This window comes from Astatotilapia calliptera, chromosome 3 (assembly GCF_964374335.1).
Source record: "Astatotilapia calliptera chromosome 3, fAstCal68.1, whole genome shotgun sequence".
In the NCBI taxonomy this organism is placed as follows: domain Eukaryota; kingdom Metazoa; phylum Chordata; class Actinopteri; order Cichliformes; family Cichlidae; genus Astatotilapia; species Astatotilapia calliptera.
The window spans coordinates 61,774,908-61,783,890 of record NC_137424.1 but is presented as its reverse complement, the minus strand read 5'-3'; the positions used below and the strand labels follow the sequence as shown (position 1 = coordinate 61,783,890).

Here is an 8,983-nt window from a genome sequence, read left to right as displayed (position 1 = left end):
TGCCTACTGGTGGTGGTCAGAGGGCCCGGTGGCGCCAGTGTCCGGCAGCCTCGCCTCTGTCAGTGCGCCCCAGGGTGGCTGTGGCTACAATGTAGCTTGCCATCACCAGTGTGTGAATGTGTGGATGACTGAATATGTAAAGTGCTTTGGGGTCCTTAGGGACTAGTAAAGCGCTATATAAATGCAGGCCAGGCCATTCAGTAACTTCAGTTTTTAGCTCAGTCTGTAATGAGGAAGTGGTTTCTTATAAGGTTGTTTATCATGTCCTAAACCAACAGTTTCTGCTGTGGTATCGAATAATGTTGTTTACTAGAGCTGCAGGAGTCAGGTGCTGCAGTGTTACTGGAAAACAAATCTATGTTTATATCTCTGAACTGTTTCTAACAGTAATGAAACACATATTTCAGCCAGAAGCTTGAATTACTTTGATTGGTTTTCTGAAATCATCCTATGACTAAATGGCTGGTTGATGGCAAAAGAAAAATCTCAGCTTTCCACCTTTTTTTTTCTTTTGTGCAGCTTCTCTGAGAATTGTTCCCGACAGATTACAGTTCTTCCAGTATGAGTCTGTCTCCATTAGCTGCGGGGGGCAGGAAAACTCTTCTGAGTGGAGAGTTAAGAGGAGCACGTCCTTATACACAAACACCACATGTCCCTCACCCTCAAATGGAATAGATGAATCTCACTGCGACATCAGTGACATTTATCCAGCAGACACTGGAGTTTACTGGTGTGAGTCTGCAGCAGGACAGTGCTTCGATGCTGTCAACATCACTGTGGCAGGTGGGTTTAAACAAATAAGGTTCAGATTTTCTTTCTTTTTTTTAATGCAATACACAACAGTTACTCATCATTCAACCCTAAACACAAAAAATGTAATGCAACTAGTGAGACATCTGTTAAAAAATCTTAATTGCCCCTTTTTCAGTAGCAACCACAGAAACATTGGGGAAGACAAAGTTTAATTTGCTATTTTGTCTTTTTACATTAATCTAATCAAATTTCATAAATTTACCAAGTACTCCTTCTCTGCCTGGTTTTGTTAACAATATTAACAATCTGGCAGTTTGTTAATGTCCTTCCTAAGAAATTCATCTCAAGCCTCCTTTTTTTCTTGGTAACAGTGTCGACACGCCCAGTACAGTTAAAGACTTCTTCGATCCTAAGGACATAAATGCTTGCATACTACAGACGTCCACATTGGATTTTAGCCTCCTAACAAGTTTTTGCCCACATTATCAAAAATTATTCTCATCATGAACTCCTCAAAAGGTCTGGTAAACAAACTGATTTTTATATAGCACCTTTCTCCTCTCCTGGAGCTCTCAAATGGCTTTATATAACATGCCTCATTCACCCTTAAATGGTTTCTATCTGAAATTCATCACATTCCAACTTGGGGTTACTATCTTTCCCAAGGATATTTGGTACTAATTTTAATGCTGCAGCAAAACTGTGAGCAACACTTGTTGGTGTAATTGGGGAGAATTTGCTCTGGAATATGCCATTTATGTGTAGTTGTATTTTATGTGGATAAAATATGTGAGGCAGTCATGGGAGCTGTTTTTGTTTCGTGTTCCCAATAAAGTTTTTGGCTATTAAAAAAGCATCCTCCACTTTGTTCATTGCATGATTTACTGTAAATGAGAGACACATAAATATAATGCGAGTAAAGTAAGCCTTGTTTTTTCCCCACTGATGATAACCTGATGATAACGGAGTGTTTCTGCTTTGAAGCAGTGCCCCGTGAGCTGGCTCACTCTGGCCTGACATACATTCTCCTTCCTGTGGTATGCATCTACCTCTCAATGGTTTCAGTAATGCTGCTCAGTCTCTATAAAACCAACAAAGGTCAGCACATGGAAAAATAGAACTGCCCTGTAAATGAAAAAACTATTTTACTTTCTTTTTTTTAGCTTTTTTTTAGCTTTTAAAGAAGTTAATGAAATAATGTTTTGTATAGTAATGTTTCAAATGTTTGTCACAGTTTCAGTGCCCATGTTTAGCATACAAAAGGTTCACAATTAACTTTAAACACAGCTGTGCTTTCAGTTTACTTCATCATATCCACCTTAAAAAAATCTCAGGATTTCAGGATTGTAATGCTCTCTGATTTGTTTTTTTTGCTGCAGGTAAAATCAACCCTTCAGTTGTGCTCTACACTGAAGTCGCCACCAAACTAAACTACAACAGAAAAGGTAAACACACTGACACACATCTCAGTATTAATGATGGAAACAATTAATCAGTAGGTTCATTTTTGCAAATTTCTCACATTTTGAATGTAAATCAAAAGAAACTTTGTGGAATTTGTGTCACAAAATAATGATTTCATTAGAAAACAGCACACTCTAGTGTTTCGTTTATTATTAAATAAATAAAAATAAAATGGAGAGTGGTACAATTTTGAAACGTCTTGGTGCATACTCAGTCATCCAGGTAAGTAAATCTCCAAAAGTTGATTCTGTTCATCTTGACGTAGCGTTTTGTGGGAGAAACGTTTCGTCACTCATCCAAGTGACTTCTTCGGTCTCAGCTGACTGCAGGTTTCCCCAATCTTATAAACAGTACATTTCCATAATGACTGAAACCAGCCCACTGAAGGAACAATGGGCTGGGAGGTTAGTTCCTTAATCTTGATTATGGAAATTCTCATGACCACTGATCAATGGCCATGAGTACCATTCACAGAGAGTTCGGGAACGGCTGCAATCACAGCATTGTAAGATGGTGACAGATGTACCCTTAGGCCCCCTCCTCGATTCAGAGATGGTCTTTCCCTTTTCACGTAAATGGCCTCCTTGACTCTGCGCTCAAACCAGCGTTCCTCCCTGTCCAAGATGTGTACATCCTCATCATTTATAGAGTGTCCACTGGCCTGTAGGTGTAAATAGACTGCAGAGTCCTGGCCTGACGAGGTAGCTCTTCTGTGTTGTGCCATCAGCTTCGCCAGAGGTTGTTTGGTTTCCCCGACGTATAAATCCTGGCAATCCTCCTGGCACTTAACAGCATACACCAAGCCTATTCAAATGGCGGCCCGCGGGCCAAATGCGGCCCAGAAGCAACCTGCGAGTGGCCCTGCCTGTGGTCCTGGCAGAAACAGAGAAAACGCAAAAAATTCGTTAATTTAAAAAAAAATTAAAATTCCTACAGCGTTGTGTAGACTGTGAATGCAACACTCCTAGTAGCCTAGCAATATTTAACCCACAATGCACCGTGATGTAAACATATTAAACAATCATCGTAATATATGATGCGACAACAGCATGTCTTTCTCACTCCAAAAGCGCAAAATTGACAATGAAAACTGTCGGTTTAACCCTGCCTGGACTGACAAATACTTATTCATTTTACCGAGTTTAATAATCTTACAACCGGAGTTGTACTACCATGGTGAGGGTCCTGTACAGCCCAAGAGAGAGCTGCAGCAGCTTCCCTTCGTGTTTGCTTCTTGGCGAAGAAGAAAAGGCCTTTCACAGATTCTGAATCAGTGAAATACTGCATGCTGGCCGTGGTGGATGCGGTGAAAAGTGATGAAAAAATTAAAGTAAGTGTGACATCTGCTATTAAAAACGTACCCCTGTAGGACAGTTCAAATATTCGTAGAGTTGAAGTTCTGGCGTCAGACGAGTTTGAAATGCTGTTAGATGACCTGAAGAAAACTGATGTAATGTCTATAGCAGGAGATCACAGACAGAACTGATAATGCACAGTTGTGCGTATATGTCCGTTTTTTGGATGGGAAATTGCTCGGCTTACTACCGTTAGAGGGACACACAGCTGGCGAAATAATGTTTGAGAAGATTTCAGCTCTTTTTGAGGAAAATGGTTTGGATATGAAGCGTGTCTGTATACTTGTGACGGATGGGGCTCCATCCATGGCAGGAAAAGTGAGTGGTCAGCGAAATATTTATTTTAATTTGAAAGGGAATTATCAAAATGTTTTTTTGTTACTATTATTATTATTATTATTGTTATTGTTATTGTTATTGTTATTATTTCAAATGTGCAAAAAATAGTTTAGTTATAGCTCCCTTTTTTTTAAATGGACTTTTTGGTGTGCATTTGTGAGAGGTCACCAGATTTACAGGGGAATAGGAATAAAAAAAATACTTGTTTTTCAATACAGTTGTGTGGGTTTGAAATTGATCATGATCTGCTGCTTACTGGCTTCAAAAAAAATATCTGGCCCAGATAAATTCCTCGGTTTGAAAATCTGGCTCAACTAACTTCGTAGTTGAATAGCCATGGCATACACTATGTTACTCTGTTTGTGTCGGGGGACCCGATCTTTGGGGTGGACCAGTTTTTGTTGGAGCGTGTTTTGGGGTTTAAAAGCCACAGAGACCCAGTGTTTTGAAAAAATGCATCTCAACTGCTCCGATACTCCTGACACATATAGGATAACTACAGGTTTTCGCTTGGGCAGCGGTTGTCCTTCTCTCCTGGATCAGCTGGAGCTTTCTTTTGGTGCCTTCCCAGCTTTGACAAAAGTCCAGCTGGGATAACCACATTTACTCAGGGCCTTTTTGATGTGCTGTTCTTCTGCTTCCCCGGTCGATCTCTCACCTTCTCAACAAAATCCAGGGTGTTCTGGATGTGGTGTTCAGAGCTGCCTACCAGCGAGTTGAGGATCGAAGCCAGAAACTTGGAGATGTTATAGGTCTTCGGTAAACCATACAGACTTGGTGTAGATTCCCCTGGGTATAGCCTGTGGTATGATGTCCAGTCAATAGAATTGTCTTGTTCTAACTGATTCAGACAATCTATCACCCTCTTCCTGTAGCCACTTCCTGGGTCTCGTTTCAGGGGCTCATAAGTATTTTCATCACTGAGCAGTGATAAAATTTTCTCATGATAGTCTATCTAGTATTTGGGGGTTGTTCTTGATAAGGCTCTGTCCTTTGAGTCTCATCTTGCTGCTACAGTGAAAAAGGTTCAACAAAGATTGTACTTTTTAAGGAGGTTGAGAGGTTTTGATGTTTCATCTGAAATGATGACTCTTTTTTATAAAAGTTTTATTGAATCTGTTTTAACCTTCTGTATCATTGCTTGGTATGGTACAGTGGGGCAAAAAAGTATTTAGTCAGCCAGCGATTGTGCAAGTTCCCCCACTTAAAATGATGACAGAGGTCAGTAATTTGCACCAGAGGTACACTTCAACTGTGAGAGACAGAATGTGGAAAAAAATCCATAAATTCACATGGTAGGATTTGTAAAGAATTTATTCGTAAATTAGGGTGGAAAATAAGTATTTGGTCACCTCAAACATGGAAAATATCTGGCTCTCACAGACCTGTAACGTCTTCTGTAAGAAGCTTTTCTGTCCCCCACTCGTTACCTGTATGAATGGCACCTGTTTGAACTCATCATCTGTATAAAAGACACCTGTCCACAGCCTCAAACAGTCAGACTCCAAACTCCGCCATGGCCAAGACCAAAGAGCTTTCGAAGGACACCAGGAAAAGTATTGTAGACCTGCACCAGACTGGGAAGAGTGAATCTACAATAGGCAAGCAGCTTGGTGTGGAAAAAATCAACTGTGGGAGCAATCATCAGAAAATGGAAGACATACAAGACCACTGATAATCTCCCTCGATCTGGGGCTCCACGCAAGATCTCATCCCGTGGGGTCAAAATGATCATGAGAACGGTGAGCAAAGATCCCAGAACCACACGGGGGGACCTGGTGAATGACCTGCAGAGAGCTGGGACCAAAGTAACAAAGGTCACCATCAGTAACACACTACAACGGCAGGGAATCAAATCCCGCAGTGCCAGACGTGTTCCGCTGCTGAAGCCAGTGCATGTCCAGGCCCGTCTGAAGTTTGCCAGAGAGCACATGGATGATACAGCAGAGGATTGGGAGAATGTCATGTGGTCAGATGAAACCAAAGTAGAACTTTTTGGTATAAACTCAACTCGTCGTGTTTGGAGGACGAAGAATAGTGAGTTGCATCCCAAGAACACCATACCTACTGTGAAACATGGGGGTGGAAACATCATGCTATGGGGCTGTTTTTCTGCCAAGGGGACAGGACGACTGATCCGTGTTAAGGACAGAATGAATGGGGCCATGTATCGTGAGATTTTGAGCCAAAACCTCCTTCCATCAGTGAGAACTTTGAAGATGAAACAAGGCTGGGTCTTCCAACATGACAATGATCCAAAACACACCGCCCGGGCAACAAAGGAGTGGCTCCGTAAGAAGCATTTGAAAGTCCTGGAGTGGCCTAGCCAGTCTCCAGACCTCAACCCCATAGAAAATCTGTGGCGGGAGTTGAAAGTCCGTGTTGCTCGGCGACAGCCCCAAAACATCACTGCTCTCGAGAAGATCTGCATGGAGGAATGGGCCAAAATACCAGCTACTGTGTGTGCAAACCTGGTAAAGACCTATAGTAAACGTTTGACCTCTGTTATTGCCAACAAAGATTATGTTACAAAGTATTGAGTTGTATTTTTGTTATTGACCAAATACTTATTTTCCACCCTGATTTACGAATAAATTCTTTACAAATCCTACCATGTGGATTCATGGATTTTTTTTTTTTTTTCACATTCTGTCTCTCACAGTTGAAGTGTACCTCTGGTGCAAATTACTGACCTCTGTCATCATTTTAAGTGGGGGAACTTGCACAATTGGTGGCTGACTAAATACTTTTTTGCCCCACTGTATATGTCCTTGAATAATAAGACCAGACTTAGCAACCTGGTTAAAGTGGCTGGTCAGATTTCAGGGAGGTCTCAGGTCCAGCTTGTGGACTTTTATAACAGGAGGAAGGCAACCTCTGTCTTGTTGTGTTCAGATCATCCTCTCTTTAATGATTTTTAACTGCTTCCATCAGGTCGTCGTTATAAAGTACCTGCAGTGAAGACAAAGAGACGTAGATTGTCTTTTATACCTACTGCTATTATCATGGTTAATAACACTAAACCATATGTGTTGTTGCCATTGCACACTTTTGTTGATGATAAAAGTTTGTTATTTTTCTCTGGGTTTATTTTTGGGGGTGTATGTGTTGTGTTTGTTTGTGTTTTATATATATATATATATATATATATATATATATATATATATATATATATATATATGGGTATACTGCAAATCTATTTCCCAATGGGGACAATAAAGTTACCATTGACCATTCTGGTTTAGCAAAACTGTGCACCTACCCTTGTCTGCCGGAAGGGTGATAATGTTGTTGTCATTACTAAGTGATGCGAGTGCCTTCTTCTTCTCCATGGTGATGCTGATTGTTGAGACAGGCTGAAACTTTCATCCATAGTTGCTCTGCTTCCACTTCAGCAATATTGTTGTTTCGAATTGCTGTTTCTGTGGCTGTGATCAGTTCCACTAGCTGGATTTGTCTCGGCGTGACAGGAAAATTAAACCCTTTAGCAAGGATGTTTTTCTCTGTTTGGGTGAGCGGTCTGTCAGACAAATTCTTCGCCCACTTGTCCACATCCTCAGTGTCACATTCTTCTCTCTTCTGGCTGCTGAGGACACTCTGTTTATAAGATTGGGGAAACCTGCAGCCAGCTGGGGCTGAAGAAGTCACTTGGATGAGTGACGAAATGTTTCTCCCGCTGAAAACACTACTTCCAGATGAACAGTATCAACTTTTGGAGATACAATTTTTAAAACATCACAAGAATTAAGCCTACATACATGAAGTCTCACAGTGTGTGTAGACTGTGAGACTTCATGTAGGTGGTATATAAACGTGTAAGTGTAAGGTGTGGTTCACGTTTTTCATGAATTATGTTCTTTGTTTTTCAGGGGAACCACTGAGGAAGAGATCCTCTTTATTCTCTACTGAGGCTCCAAAGACTCGTCTGTAAATAAATGTCTCACCATGAGCTGACTCACAAAGCCTGCAAAGACTTTTAAAATGTGTTTTTAAGAAAAACATCACTGAAATACAAATTACATAAATAAAACAATAAAAATTAAATACATTTTTATTGTGTTAGTTACTCTTTGTACAACTGAAAAAATGGGAAATGAAATTTTCCGGGTCCATTAACTCTAAAAATTAAACAGACCCCTCATAATTTAGCCTCTTATCAATTTTGGGTTAGCTCTCATATCAAATATGTCCACAAATGATTCATATGCCTAAAAACATGGATCCATCCTAAATTTTGCCTTTACACATGATTTACTGATAACAGCAATGGTTTTGGATCAAAATACTCTCTTCAGTGTTCAACATGCTTCCACTACAGACTTCTTTTCGTGTACTTTTATACATGTTGTAGCTTGTTTTTTATATACAGTTCATTTAACTGGAGTCCAGATGCAGAATTTGAGTTCCCATTTAAAATATACCAAGAGGTTATTTCAGGTGTTTTTGTCTTCAGTGAGTATTACAGTTTTACACAGTAAATCAGCCAATGAGATGACACTAAAGACAAAATAGGGGCTTGTTTTTGTTTTGTTAAATTGTCCTTTTTTGTATAAGCTTCTTTGTAGTAACATCTTCAGTACAAAATCTTCCCCACAAGATAATATCTTTGTGACACCCTGCCTAACGTCTCTTGAGAGACAGGAATGAATATTATGTACACACACACACACGTGCAATCCTGACAATTCTGTTTTACATACCCATATGGAAAATAAAAACGTATAAAAAGACTTGCATCAGCTTTAGCTTGCTTCATATAGTGAATCATATAAGGCTTATATGATATGATTTACTCATGAAAGTGGAAACTTTCATATACTGTTTAAGTAAGTATCCAAAGTATCCAAAACATACAAGTTCCATTTATATAATTTTTCAAGGGATCTTATATCTGTTTTCACTCTTGTATGCTTTTCATACAAGTTTTACACAAGACAGATACAAACCTTTATAGATTTATATATATATATATATATATATATATATATATATATATATATATATATATATATATACATATATATATATATATATATATATATATATATCTTTTCCATATGGGTATCTTTATG

At 39.5% G+C, this 8,983-nt stretch overlaps 1 long non-coding RNA gene across 1 annotated transcript; it reads left to right on the top strand.

The window, feature by feature from the left end:
• The first annotated feature begins 1,565 nt into the window (after window positions 1–1,565).
• Window positions 1,566–7,959, top strand: LOC113013441 (uncharacterized). Its single transcript, XR_013903445.1, has 3 exons — window positions 1,566–1,851; window positions 2,133–2,198; window positions 7,781–7,959. It is a non-coding gene; the product is annotated as an uncharacterized LOC113013441 (long non-coding RNA).
• The last annotated feature ends 1,024 nt before the right edge of the window (window positions 7,960–8,983 follow it).